The sequence below is a fragment of the Peromyscus maniculatus genome, chromosome 12 (assembly GCF_049852395.1).
Source record: "Peromyscus maniculatus bairdii isolate BWxNUB_F1_BW_parent chromosome 12, HU_Pman_BW_mat_3.1, whole genome shotgun sequence".
In the NCBI taxonomy this organism is placed as follows: Eukaryota; Metazoa; Chordata; class Mammalia; order Rodentia; family Cricetidae; genus Peromyscus; species Peromyscus maniculatus.
Window position 1 is genome coordinate 14,572,379 of NC_134863.1, and position 15,363 is coordinate 14,587,741.

Consider the following 15,363-nt stretch of genomic DNA (forward strand, 5'->3'; position numbering starts at 1 on the left):
ACAAGAGTAGTTTATATTGTATTGTGTTGTGTTGTGTTGCATTCTGTTGCATTGTATTGTATGTATTATATGCCCACCCACCTTCAAATATATTACTAAAATTTAAAAACAAATAAAGCTGACTGAGGCTTACACAAGACAAACAACATTATTTCATTAAAAGAGGTGAAATGTGAAAAAGCTTCATGAATGTCCACAAAATCATGAAAATCATCAATCATCAAAAATATATTAGTTAAAAATTATAATATTACTTCATAAGCACTAAAGTAGTTGTTTAGTATTTGAAAGTCTGACAATGTGCTGGGCGGTGGTGGCACACGCCTTTAATCCCAGCACTTGGGAGGCAGAGGCAGGTGGATCTCTGTGAGTTCGAGGCCGGCCTAGTCTACAAAGTAAGTTCCAGGACATCTAGAGCTGTTACACAGAGAAACAGAAAAAAAAAAAAAAAAAAAGTCTGACAATGTAACCATGTAGTCACTATAAAAGCACTACAGAAAAGCAATTTGGTTATTGCATGTGTATTAACCACACAACACAGGGAAAGGAAGGCATCTGTCTAAAAAAGAGTTGCAGATGAATATTCATACAGTTTTAGCTTTAAAGTAGAGTAGCTCTGGATTGAAAGCCTAAAAGCTCAGCCACATGTAAATGGATAGACAAATCATTGTATGTTCACTGATGCAGGAGACTGACATTCAACAATCCAAAGGGACACATTTCTGTAATCAATGGAAAAAATGCGGAGTAAAACAAAGCTAATTCCAGAATACAAGCGTTGTGTGACTCCATTCACGTGGAAGGATTGAAGAGAGGGAGTCTACAGGGAAGGACGGATGCTCAGTGATGGCTGTTTGAGATGATGGTGAGTGGGACTGCCTGAACACCGACAGGGTGGAAATCTGCATCTTAATGCAGGGGCAGCCCCTGTATTGCCCAGTTAAACAGTGTGTGTTTATAGCATGTGGCTCATACCTCAGTTAGCTTGATAAAAACACAATGAGATATACAGTAATATAAAAGTATTTGATGCCATTGAATTCTATCTCTCCTTTAGTAGTTTTTTGTTTGTTTGTTTGTTTGGTTTTGGTTTTGGTTTTGGTTTTTTCAAGACAGGATTTCTCTGTGTAGTTTTGGTGTCTGTCCTGAATCTCGCTTGTAGACCAGGCTGACCTTGAACTTGTAAGAGATCTGCCTGGCTCTGCCTCCTGAGTGCTGGCATTAAAGGCATGTGCCACCACCGCCCGGCTCTCTTAGTAGTTTTTTTGAGACAGGGTCTCGCTGTATAGCTTTTGCTGACCTGTAACTTCCTGTGTATCTTTGGCTGACCTTGAACTCATAGAGATCTGCCTGTCTCTGCCAGTCTCTGGTTGCCAAGTGTTGGGATTAAAGATGAATGCCATCATGCCCAGCACTAGTGGATTCTTGAAATGATTGAAATGGTAATGTTTATGTAATATATAATGTTCTATAATAAAATCATAGTAGTATCTTTTCCCACACATTATATTTGGTTAAAAGTTTTAAATATAAAAGTTGTAAAGGATAGTAAATTGTTTCCTTTTCATGTATTATAAATTTTCTAGATTTAGCATTTATTAAATCAAATATGGCATGACTTTAACACTGTGTATCTATCATACTTATACTTAAGTTAATAAGTGTTTATATTTATTATAGTTACCATGTTTATTAATATTTATTACATGTATTATACTTGAGTAAATTAATAATTAATGTCATCTTTTTTTTTTCCTTTTTGGTTTTTCAAGACAGGGTTTCTCTGTGTAGCTCTGGCTGTCCTGGAACTTGCTCTGTAGACTAGGCTGGCCTTGAACACACAGATCTGCCTGCTTCTGCCTCTGCCTTCCAAGCCCTGAGATCAAAGGCATGCACCACAACACCAGGCTTCAAAATTTTCTAATCCTCCAAAGTTTTATTTATCTCAGTTAATTTTCAGTCAAGAAATGTGTTTTAGGGGCTGGAGAGATGGCTCAGCAGTTAAGAGCACTGGCTGTTCTTGTGGAGAATTGCGGTTCGTTTCCAAGCACCTGTATGTTTCACAGCCACCTGTAACTCCAGTTCCAGGGAATTCAACACCCTTTTCTGACCTCCTCAGGCACCAGGCATGCATGTAGTGCACAGACACACAGGCAGGCAAAACACCCACTTATATAAAATAAAAAGAGAAAAGGGAAATAAAACCTAAAACCTATGCTTTGCTGTATTGTTTTTGTTTTTCATCATTGAATCTGAAACAGGATGACAGGCTGGATCATGAGGATCCCCTGAACACTGATGCCAGTTTTGTGTTGCTGGGGGTGTCACAAACTGTCCTGTGGTGACTCGCTGCCTCGCCATAGGCCTAAAGCAATGTGGAAGACCCACGGTGGACTAAAGCCTCTAAACCCGGGAGCTCAGATCCACACATTCTCGTTACAAGGTGATTATCACTGGAACAGAGAAGAGAATAACACTGGTGGTTTCTTCCCGCATGACGTGAGCTTTCTACGTCAACAGGCCGGACGGGGAGAGCCTCGTGTTCCGGGAGAGCCTCGTGTTCCGGATTTGACTGTTTTTCCTATTGTTGCTTATAAAGTCACTTTATCCCCTTTCCTTCTTACGATATGGAAGCTTACAAAGGGCTTGATTGGCAAGTTAAAATATCAGGCAAGAACTGTTCCTAGGTAAGTTGATGGTATTCATATTATCATATCATATCATCATACTAAACTATCAAATCATATCATGTCACACCATATTATACCATACCATAATATATCATATCATATCATATCATATCATATCATATCATATCATATCATATCATATCATATCATATCATATCATATCATATCATGGAGTTTGTGATGTCTGACTGCCCCATAATCAGTGATGCCAATTTTAGTCAGTGAGCTAAGGTGGTGACGCCTGAATCTTTCTACAGTAAGCATGCATTTCTTTCTTCCCAATTCATTAGCAATGGTTTTGGCTTCTACTGATGTTCTGTGCCAGAGTCAGTTGCGTTAGAAATCAGGCGCTCCACCAGCCTGCCCTCAGGGACTTAGCGCCAGCACCACCAAATGTGACACATCTCCACTGTCACTACACCGAATTTTCCCCCTGTGCAACACCAGTACCCTTTAAAGGGTCCCTCCCGACATCACAGCTCTCTCTTGTTCGCTCTCTCTGTCTCCCGGGCTCTCTGTCGGTCTCTCCTTCCCTATGGGTTGCTCAGTCTACTTTTCTTATTGAACCCAGAACTGCAGGGATGGCACCACCCACCAGGGGCCGGGCCTTCCCGCAATGATCACTAAATGAGAAAATGCTCACAACTGGATCTCATGGAGGCGTTTCCCCAACTGGGGCTCCTTCCTCTCTGATGACTCTAGCTTGTGTCAATTGACACACAAATCCAACCAGTATGATACTGTAGTGGTTCTATACTTCTGTGAATACACTAAAAACCCGTGAAAGAAGAGGGCCAGATTGGATGGCTGAATTGTATGATTCTACACTTCAGTAAAGCTGCTGCAAAAGAGAGACAGCCATGAGGATATGATCTGTGATTCGGAAGAGCACCACCCCAATCTTTTAATCTGTATCGCCATAAAAACTTTTGAATAGTTTTAGTTTCTATACAAAAAGGTTGGGGAACAGCAGAGGACACAGGAGATCAGTAGACCCACATGAGAAAAACAGGAAGCCTGTGAAGCAAAGGCATCTCACCAGTGCCCTGCTGAGCAGAAACAAGAGGTTAGCGCCTCTTGTTTACATGTGATTGCACAGGGTTAAACAGGCTTGAACTGACAGCTTTAGAAACTCCGCCCGGGTCAGGGGTGCTCAAGCCAGCGCTAGGTGTTTGCCTTGAGGACTTCTTACCACATAGCGCTGGTTTCTCCCTAACGAGATCCAGTTTACCAGGGGCGGCACGGTACCCAAGTTTTCTGATTTCTAAAGTCTCTGTGCTAAGGCTGTGGGTTTGACAGCCACTTTGCAAACCCCCTTCTAGGTCTTTGAGGACATGGATGGGTTCTGTTTTTCTCAACTCCCCTTCCTCTGGTTGGGTTAAAAAAAAATCTAAAGAAGAGAAAGAAGGGGGCTGGGAGATGGCTCAATGTCTAAGAGCACTGACTGCTCCTCCAGAAGACCCAGGTTCAATTCCCAGTACCCACATGGTGGTTCACAACCATCTGTAACTCTAGTTCTAGAGGACCCAACACCCTCATACAGACATAAGTGCAGGCAAAACACCAACGCACAGGAAATAAAAATAAATATTTTTTTTTTAAAGAAGAGAAAGAGGAAGGGGAGGTGAGTGAGAAGAGACGGAGAGCTGTCAGAAGGGAGGGGGAGGGGAGTTGAGGTCGATAAAGCAGCTTCTCTTGTAAAATTCTGTTAAAGATGTCTGTAAAGACCTCCTCGTCTTTTCCCATACTGTGTTTTCTGCACTGTTAACTAAATGTAGAGGAAAGTCCTTTGCTAGGGATCAGCACAGTCACAGACAGACACAGCACAGCAGATACACAGGCACAGACAGATGCAGAACAGATAAAGGCACACACAGGCAACAGGGACAGACAGATCAGACACAGACGGCAGGCAGACAAGTTACAGACCAGTAACCCCAAACTCCAGATAGATGGAAAACATAGGAGAATGGACTGGACTCAATTCTTGGTCACACTACTCCAAGGGGGAAGTTCCTTTATTTTCATTCTTGAATGCAATTATTGATGTATCTACTTTTCTAGGGATGGCCACTTGGTATTAGATAACCAATTGGGACTGATTCCTGGAGAAGACTGGTCTTCCTTTTCTCAGCAGTTACTAATTTCCTGAACTTCGTTGTTGAGGGCTGGGGTCTTGTGAGACTTCCCCCATCAGGTTGGCACGTCAGCTGATATAGTCATTGTTCAGGTCTTTTTTTAGGTGACCATATTGTTGAGCTTTCATGGGGGCAGCTTCCCATGTAATACACAGAAGACACAATCATGCAGCAGTTATCTCCGAGCCTTAGATGTAGGAGTTTTGTTGTAGATTTACCAACTGGGACTAGGCACCCCTGAGCCAGTTTTTCTCTGCATTTTGAGCAATTGTGGTTTTATGCAATGGTCTCTGTATGCTGCAAGAGGAAGTGTCTTTGATGAAGGATGAGAACACTTCTCTGTGGGTTAGGTATTAAGAATGCAGTTAGAGGGACTGAAGAGATAGCTCAGCGGTTTACAACATTGGCTGCTCTTCCAGAGAACCTGAGTTCAGTTCCCAGCACCCACATGGCAGCTCACACTGTCTGTACTCCAGTTCCAGAGGATCTGACACCCTCACACAGACATACATACAAGCAAGACACCAGTGCACACAAAATCAAAATAAGTAAGAATGCACTTAGAAGTTATACTGGTCTGGGAAATGGCAGTAGTAGGCTCTCTCCTAAGGCTCCAAAGCCTCACCTGCTGTGAGTAGTTGGCGAGGTTTCCAGTAGCAGGTATAAATTCCTTCCTATTAATCAGGCCTTAAATCCAATTACACAGCTCTTGGTTAGCCCTAAGATATAAGTGCTGCTACTGTGTGACTGTGGACATTGTGTGGCTGTGGACATTGTGTGGCTGTGGAGATTGTGTGGTTGTGGACATTGTGTGGCTGTGGAGATTGTGTGGTGTGGACATCTTGCCACACAAGTCATTGTTGTGATTCGTAGGTGCCACAGCTGGCTATTGGACACTCTTCTCCCTTGGCAGCTTGCATAGCACCCTCTGATACTGTGAAAGCATCCCCAGGGAGGAGGATTCCAGGACAGATGTGGCTCTATTCCTTCAAGTTCTGTGTCTGAAGTGTGTGGTAACTTTAGCAATTAAGACTTACTTTTAAAATCTGGGAAGCAACCAAGGGCAACTGTAGTTGGTTGTTTTTGTTTTTGTTTTCTCTTTAGGGGCCTGCCACCCAGCTCCCAATAATACATGGGGATTTAGACTTACTCTTTTTTTTTTTTTTTTTTTTTTTTTTTTTTTTTGGTTTTGTTGAGACAGGGTTTCTCTGTGTAGTTTTGGTGCCTGTCCTGGATCTTGCTCTGTAGACCAGGCTGGCCTCGAACTCACAGAGCTCTGCCTGGCTCTGCCTCCCGAGTGCTGGGATTAAAGGGGTGCGTCACTGCCACCTGGCTGAGAATTATTCTTATTTTTGAATGCCTGGCCTTAGCTTGGCTTGTTTCTAGCCAGCTTTTGTAACTTAAATTAACCCATTTCTTTTCTTCTACGTTTTGCTTCTGGGATTTTTACCTTTCCTTATTCTATGTGTCTTTCTTCCCTTCTTACTCCATGGCTGGTTGTGTGGCTGCGTGCTGTCCTTCTCTTTTTACTCCTCCCTCTTCTTGTTCTTCTCCTTTAGCCTCGGTTTCTCCTCCTACTTATTCTCTCTGCCTGCCAGTCCCACCTATTTCTCTCTCCCGTCTAGCTATTGGCTGTTCAGCTCTTTATTAGAGGTGTTTTAGGCAACAAAATAATGAAGCTTTACAGAGTTAAACAAATGCAACATAAAAGAATTCAACATGCCGGGCGGTGGTAGTGCACGCCTTTAATCCCAGCACTTGGGAGGCAGAGCCAGGCAGAACTCAGAGCTCTGTGAGTTCGAGGCCAGCCTGGTCTACAGAGTGAGATCCAGGATAGGCTCCAAAACTACACAGAGAAACCCTGTCCCGAAAAAACAAAAACAAAAAACAAAAGAATGCAACGCATCTTTGCATCATTAAACAAATATTCCACAGCATAAACAAGTGTAACACATCTTCCACTAATATTCCACAACAGGCAACAGCAATAGCCTGTATTACTTGGGGAGTTTTTTAAACTCTTAATGCTATTCTATTTTCATTTTCCAGAGTCATCATAACCAGCTTTGACCCAGGACTGGTTTATTCTCCTGAAGTTTTGGAAACTATAAGTACAACACCAGCCTTTTTATAGATGGCTGGGTTCTTCTGAGAGTCATTAGGGGAGAATCTGTTCCGTATCTCTCTCCTTATCTCGTGGATTTCTGATTCCTACATACATCTTCACATTGTATTCCCTCTGTACATATCTGCACCCAAATGTCCTTCTTTTATAAGGAGTCAAGTTATTCTGCATTGGGACACACTCCAGTGGTTTTATCTAACTTTCTGAGGTAGTATGGGCCTGGGACTTCTACATATGAACCTGGGGTGGGGAGAGGCAAATAATTCAGTGTACAATATGTCCCCTGAAAAGAAACTTGTAATTTTGGTGAAATCCAATGTTGTTCTTGTCATTTGAATTTTTAATGTCACATTTAAGGCATCGTGGCTGACTCAATGGCCATGAAACTTACCCTTTCAGATTCTTCTAAGAGTTTTGAATAGTTTCAGTTGTACTGTTTAGGCTTCATTCTGTTTTCATTTGTGTATATCGTAAGGAGAGTCTGTGAATGAAAATTCCTGAGAAAGAAGCTATATCTGGCTGTTAATGACAAATTCCTGGAAAGACTCTGTGTCTGTAGAGACTGATGGATCGATAGGAATTCCAGTACTGTGGAGAGGTTGGAATTTTGCAGGTTCAGAAGCTAACTACTTTTCTTGGGCTAGTTTTAGCCTTCTGGCATAGCCATTCCTTGCCCCACTCTGTATCTGAATTAACATCTCATGATAATAAATAAAAACCTCCTAGAAGTTATAACTTAGCAGAACACTAGACTCCACCTACCCAAGAGCTAAGGATGTCATTAGATGGCATCTTTGGACACAGAGTAGCTCCCCATCTCATTGTACCCGCCCCTCTTGTGTACCCACCAGTGTATTTTAAACTTGGCCTGATTTATAACTTTTTTTCTTCCATAAAACTAGAAAAGCTCTGTGAAACTGCTTCTATGTTGGAACAAGAAATATTGTAATTTTGTAAGCTGAATCTTTGCTCCCAGACCATGGACACTCAAAATGTTTCCAGAATTAACTATTTCGTATTCCCTTTAAAATGAGAGCTGTGATTTTGCCTCAACAGTTATGGTGCCCAATGCAGGGCCTGAGATGATCCACTTTTCATTGGAAGAATCATCTGAATGGAAGCCAAGACCATGACCTATGGAATCTGTCTTACCTGGTGCTATTCCCTTGGGTGAATTGTTGGTGAGTTCTTCCTGCGGCTCCGGACCTCCCTTGGTTTGGGCTTTGGTCCATTTGTCTAATGGTTAATTAAGCTGAGCTAGTTAAGAAGGACCCTACTTTGATAACGTTTTCTTTGCTTTCAAAGTGTTTGGTTTAAGGCATCTAATTTTTTCATTTGCTTTGAAAGACTTTTGGTCTAGACATTTGGCTTTGCTTGCTTGTTTACTTCCAATCTCTAAAAGCATTGTGGATTCCGAATGTTCAACTTATTTTTAATATTTTGTTTACCTTTGGAACTTGAAGGGCATTTTGGTTTTTGCTTTATTTGTCTTTTATTTTTTATTTTTTGGTCTTTGAAGTATTTTGATTTATTATCAGTTGGCCTTTGTCTCCTGACATTCGTCCTCAAATGCATAACTCTGTGTTTTCCCGCTGCTTCTCCTGTGATCTTGTCAAGCCTTCAGCTTAGAAGCCTTATGAGCACCAAGTGATAAAGACACTGACGACAAGACACACTTGTTCCCTCCCACCCAAAATGGTGGAGATGTCAGGGGAACACCCCTACAGTCTGCACCAACCTCATGGGAAACCCCATTCCTGGGTAAGAAGGAACTTTACTGGCTCACTTGGGGAGGTATAGACAAGGTCACCCACTGTCTTGAGTTCACTCATGTTATTGTAAACATACAGGATAATTCAGAGACCCAGTACAGGCAGATCGAGAAAGTTGATCCCAAAAGAGGCTAACCCAAAACTAACCCTAAACATATTCCCAAGCTTGCACAGACAGGCAACTTTTCAGGAGAAAAGGAAAACATTTATATATGCACACATGCACACACACACACACATACACACACACATATGCATATACACATATACACATACATATATATTCACATAAACATATATATGCATACACGTATATGTACACACACATATATGAACATACACACATACACACATATATATACACAAATATACACATACATATATATTCACACACATATGTATATGTACACACATATATATATGAACACACACACATATATGTGTATGTACATATACATATATATGGGGAACAAGGTTTCCAAAAGGAGGAGATGTTTTCAGATAAGCCAGCATCAGGTACTGTAGTTGGCTTCATGTGTGATAATCATTAACTTGCAAGTATTTGAAAAAAAGGAGACATCTCCAAACTTGTTTATTTTATACACTTAACAAAGTCCTAGGCAATAAGGTTTTTTTTTCTTTTTGAATCACAAACAGGCAGCCTGCTTTAATTAAAATGTAATATATCTGTTAACAATAACAAAAAATCCTGATAAAATTGGTAATGCAAAATAAATAAGAGCTCTTAAAACTACGTGTGGCAGAGCATGGTGGCACATGCCAGCCGTTAATATCAGCACTCTGGAGGCAGAGGCAGGCAGATCTCTGAGGCCAGCCTGGTCTACAGAGTGAGTTCCAGGATAGCCAGGGCTACACAGAAAAACCCTGTCTTGAAAAAAAAAAAAGAAAGAAAAAAGAAAAAAAAGAAAGAAAAGAAAACTGTAAATGAGTTAAATTAGATGCTAAATGAAAACCATTAATTAGAAGGAATTTTGGAGTTTCTAGTAACTGGAGAAGGAACTCCCTGCTCTTCTCCTTCCCTGACCTTGCTTCTTTGTCTTTGATTTATAGGTTTCCTTGAGCAGCATCTTTATTATACAAACTAATCACAAAATTCCTTTCAGCCTTACAGTTAAAGGTCTCAGACTGGCCCTCACTGAGGTCCCCACAGCTCAGGGGAATGCCTCAGGCTGTTAAGATAACCAAAGGAACCTAAGTCTGTATCCCTAGTCCCACATTCCCTGGGTTGTGCAGAGACCATCTTCAAACATCTTGGTAAGTTCCCCTGTCTGTTATTTGACTGGTTCATCCTGTTGGATATGGGTTCTACATTCCTTCGCTTCTGTTTTTTAACAAGAAACCCACTAAATGTTTTAGTACAACTACCAAAAAATAAACCTTTTCTACACCCATTCTCTGTTCCTGGGTCATAGCTAGTAACACGGCTTTTCTGGGGAACATCTTCTTAAAAACTGATCTCTCGCCCCTGTACTGGTCTGGCAGATATAAACATTCTCCAAAGATACTTATGTCTCCCATCTGGCTATCAGACTATTGAGACAATTGGCCCCCAAGGATAATGGAATTTCTCCAGGAATCTCAGTGCTGGGAAAAGGAAAATGCACCAGCAGAAGATGAACTTATTTCCCTGAGGGAGGTTTCACTTGACTGGGTGATATAAAAACCCAGATAATGATGACTCAATGATGGACATGACCTGCACCTTGACCAGGACTGCTCATGAGAATATCCTTGGCCTCCCGGATCTTCAGGACTCTAAAGGTAGACCTGAGGGATTTTCTGTGTATTTGTAACCTACTTTCCAAGGTGACCACTTTAAAGAAATCTCCTCCTCCCCAACCCCCCCACTTCCTACCTTTAATTTGGTTTTTTTAATTGGCTTGTTGTGGAAGGGCAGCCAGACATAACTTGGCATAAATTGTGACTTCCAAGTCATCTCCTAAAAAGCAGGCTGAGACAGAATGAAAAAGTCACTTCCACCTCAGCTCCTTAGACAGGGAGAGAGGAACAGAGAGAGGAAGAGGCAGAGAGGGATAGGTAAAGAGAGGGAGAGAAAGGTGTGAGAGAGAGAGAGAGAGAGAGAGAGAGAGAGAGAGAGAGAGAGAGAGAGAGTCGTGAAAAAGAATTTTTTTTTACATAGTAAAGATGTGTTGCTGTTTCACCTTGCCTGCCTAAGGCACCTGATTGGTCTAATAAAAAGCTGCATGGCCAATAGCTAGACAAAAGAAGGATAGTTGGGGCGAGTTTAAGGTTTGACTCATGCTGTCAGAGAATATGCTACAGGTGCACAGTAAAGCAGGTCCAGACTGGGAAACAAACAAACAACAACAACAACAACAAAAAAAAACCCAACCCTCTAAACAGGTTACAGTGTGTTTAAAAATGTGTGTAGGCACTTAAGAAAGAAAAGAAAATGGGTATAGACAGCCATAGGGAAAAAAATAGTTTAAAAATAATAAAGTCTTTAAAAAGACAATAGTAACCTCAATTACTATTTTTTTTAGGATGTTTTTATTTTCCTGGAAAGACAAAAATAAAACTCTGCCCTGACCCTAATTTGGTATGTTTTTCCTTTGCAGATGTAGAATCACCACATCAGTTGATGAATTATCATCCCTCCTCATCAAGAGGTCTCTCCTGTTTGAATTAAATTTTTATTAATTTTGATGGTATCCATAGCTTTTCTTCTGTGAAAATAAAAGCAAAACCCCTTGACATATATGCTGGTTTTCATTCTGAGGTCAACATATCTTTATATAGGCCGATTTAATTCAGTAGTTTTTTTATTGTCCAATGTCTCTCTACAGCTGTTGTTCCTTTCTTATTAGCATTTAGAAAATTCAACGTTAATAAAGCATTGTGTAATCTGAGGTGGTATTGTGTTCCCCGAAATATTGTGCACCCTAGTAAACTTATCTGAGGTCAGAGACAGAACAGCCACAATATTAAACATAGAGGATAGGCAGTGGTAGCAAACACCTTTAATCCTAGCATTCCAGAGGCAGAAATCCATGTGTTCAAGGATACAGCCAAGCATGGTTACTTACTCACACCTTTAAGCCCAGAAAGTGAACCTTTAATCCCAGGGAGTGAGGCAGAAAACAGAAAGATATATAAGGCGTGAGGACCAGAAACTAGAGGCATTTGGCCTGGTTAAGCATTTGGCTGGTTAAGCTTTCAGGCTTCTAGCAGCAGTTCAGCTGAGACCCATTCTGGATGAGGACTCGGAGACCTCTAGTCTGAGGAAACAAGACCGGCTGAGGATCCGGCGAGGTGAGGTAGCTGTGGCTTGTTCTGGTTCTCTGATCTTCCAGTTCACCCCAATACCTGGCTCAGGTTTGATTCTATTAATAAGAACTTTTAAGACTCCTGCTACAGTAATCAATCTCTGGGGGTCTTTATTATCCCTTTCTGTTTATTAAGCATTTTTAAGTGCTATTAGATCTTTCTAAAACTGCCTGTCCTGTAGAATTGTGTGGTATACCTGCAATATATTTTATGTTGTAATATGCAAAAACTGTTTCATTTTAGTAGAGACATATGATGGAGCATTGTCAGTCTTAATTTGTACAGCTATTCACACAATTGCCATAGCTTCTAATAAATGTGTAATTACAGAATCAGCCTTTTCAGAACTCAAAGCAGTTGCCTATTAAAATCCTAAATATGTATCTATGGTATGGTGTACATATTTTAATTTTCCCAACTCCATAAAATGAAACACATCCATTTGCCAAATTTCATTTCTTTGAGTACCCTATGGGTTACTTCCTGCAGGTAGTGGAGTTTGGTTATATAAGGAACAAGTAGGACATTTTATTATAATTTCCTTGGCTTGTTGCCAAGTAATGGAAAAATCCTTTTTCAAATCCTTGTTATTGATGTGGTGTTCTTTTTTTTTTCAATGAAATTCAGAGACCTCCAGCATATTTTCTCTTAATAATTGATCAATTTCATCATTACTTTGTGTTAGAGGGCCTGGCAGACATGTGGGATCTGATATGTGTTTTATATATATGTGGGATGACTTCTATTCCTGACTATTTCTTGTAATTATATAAATAACGAAGTTAATTCTCAATTATCAGGAATAAGTTCAGCAGTTTCCATGTGTAAAACAACTCTTTCTGCATATTAAGAGTCAGTAACTATATTAAGAGGTTCTGAAAAATAGTACCAGGAGAATAGCATATAATTTCAACTTTTGGACAGAATCATAAGGTCTTTGAGACATTTTATTTAAATTTCCTGATTTATAACCTGCCTTTCTTGACTTATTTCCATCAGTATAGAATGTAGGGACTCCAGAAATTGATGTGCCCTGTACAATGTGAGGAAGGATCCAGTTTGTAGTGGGTAGCTGTTCCAGCTTTAACCTGGAAATACCACCCCCAGTGAGGCTTCCCGTAACTGCCATGCCTACCCATGATCTGCCCCTGAGGTGAGGCTGAGACTGGAGCCCTTAAGGCCCGAGGTCCAGATGTGTTGGCTCTCTTGGTTCCTGGTGATCCTGGATATTGGGTGGTAGACTGAGTAGAGTTCTCCAGAGAACCTTGCTGGACTGTATTCCACCTCTCCTGGACCCTGTAACCTGTCCCTTCACTTGTTGTAAGTTACCCCCAAATAAACCTCCTTTTTAACTACGTGGAGTTGCCTTAATAAATCCCCCACTACCAGTTAGTTCTCTTTATAAAATGAATTCTCTTGCTTTTGGGATATTTGTTGTTAATCTCGCTTTAAAAAAAATATTGCAAGCTCTTTACCAATGTTTATTTTCTGCCCATAAAGAGGAAATTTCAGCTTTAGTAAAAGGTACTAAATTTTTGCTGGGTCTATTCCTGCTAATTGATGAAGTTTTAATTTTCCTTTTAAAATCAATTCAGAAACCTTTTGTACGTAAGTGTTTAATTTTTTATTCTGTTTGTGTGGTAAAAATATCCATTCTAAGATAATATCTTCCCTCTGCACTAAAATCCCTGTAGGGGAATGTGTAGAGGGTATAATAACCAGAATGCAATCAAGCTCTGTATCCAAACGATCCACGTGTTCCTCCTGTAATTTTTTTTTTTTTTTTTTTAACCAAAGCCAATTCTTTCTCAGCTTCAGCTGATAATTCTCTTGGACTAAGTCCTTGTGACCTTGTAAGGTTTGAAACGAATTATTCAATCCAACTGTGGCCATAGCCAATTAATGTTTCCCAGCAATTTTTTGAAAGTCATTAAGAGCCTGCAATCGATTTCTCCTGATTTGTACTTTTTTTGGGTTGAATGTTTTGTAAATCTACTTTACATCCCAGGTAATTAATAGAATTTACTCCTTGTACTTTTTTCAGGAGCAATTTGTAATCCCCAAAAGCCAATTTTTTTTTTTACTTCTTCAAAAATTGGTCCCAAGAGTGGGTTTGTTGCTCTGATAAACCTGAATGCATGGGTTCTTAGCCTTTGGAACTGGTTTGTGGGGTGAATGTGGAAGAGTTTGGAGCTGCACACTAGGGAACCCCTAGAGTGCCGAGTGCATCACTCAAGGGAACATTCTGGTGTGAGAGTTTGGAAGACCAGACCGCCGAGAGAAATGTAGATGGTGAACACCAGGAGTAGAAAGTTCCAGAAAGGAACAGGGAACTTAGTTCCAAGCCATTCTTTCTTGTGCTATTTTGGCAAAGAATCTGGTTGTATTTTGCCACGTGCTGAAAAATATCTGAAGGAAGTAGGGTTTAAAAGTAATGAACTGGATTGTTTGGTAGAGGCAAGACAGCATGGCATTTATGGTTATCGTTCACTCTATTTAGTGAGATCTGTAGTGAGCATTCAAAGCAGAGCGATGTGGAAACTTGTGGGTTGGCGAAGAAAAGAGTGTGAAGTGTCCTCAAGTGTCAGGACAGGCTGGAAGACGGGTGTGGACAAAGTGGCTGCAATTGTTATGATTACCAGAATTAAGCGGCAACCGGTACACTTTGCACTAGGACAACAGGAAAAGGCAAGACCCTACCCATTGCCAACACTGACAACTCCCAGGTGTAACTATGGCAACATCCTTCAAAATTGGTCACTGGAAAAGGTGAGAAAACAAAGATAGCCTTCAGGACATTCCAATCCAGGAGGGCTGCATCAGGAAATGTTTTCCAGATACAAGCTGCCCCAATTACCTAATTAATTAAATCCCACTAGATTTTATCTCTCTCTCTCTCCTTTTCACTGTTCAAAGTTTATTTGGTGTTTTTGTTGGCATGATGCTTGGGGAGTTGGTTGCATCATTCATATTCAGAACTTACTTTTTTTTTTTTTTTTGGTTTTTCGAGACAGGGTATCTCTGTGTAGCTTTGCGCCTTTCCTGGAACTCACTTGGTAGCCCAAGCTGGCCTCGAACTCACAGAGACCCACCTGCCTCTGCCTCCCGAGTGCTGGGATTAAAGGCGTGCGCCACCACCGCCCGGCTCAGAACTTAATTTTTACATAATATTGCAATGTGCACTACATACACATAACACACACAATAACATCCTTTAGAATAGTTTTGCACAAGATACACATAATGGATTTACACACTGGCGCCAGGGTATGATGAATTGGGAACTCGTTGGCCTAGGCATGTTTGGTGAGGGTCCACAGGTTAATTGA

The 15,363-nt window shown here is 40.8% G+C and overlaps 1 long non-coding RNA gene across 3 annotated transcripts; it reads left to right on the forward strand.

Annotated features, from left to right (window-relative positions):
- Nucleotides 1-1,116: 1,116 nt before the first annotated feature.
- LOC121821676 (uncharacterized) lies at nt 1,117-12,627 on the forward strand. 3 transcript variants are annotated; one of them, XR_013043684.1, is made up of 7 exons: nt 1,117-5,834; nt 6,878-7,566; nt 8,010-8,134; nt 8,571-8,714; nt 9,850-10,000; nt 10,229-10,507; nt 11,326-12,627. It is a non-coding gene; the product is annotated as an uncharacterized LOC121821676 (long non-coding RNA). The 3 variants fall into 3 exon arrangements; XR_013043686.1 differs by having other exon boundaries at nt 1,117-2,687; XR_013043685.1 differs by lacking the exon at nt 8,571-8,714 and having other exon boundaries at nt 1,123-5,834.
- The last annotated feature ends 2,736 nt before the right edge of the window (nt 12,628-15,363 follow it).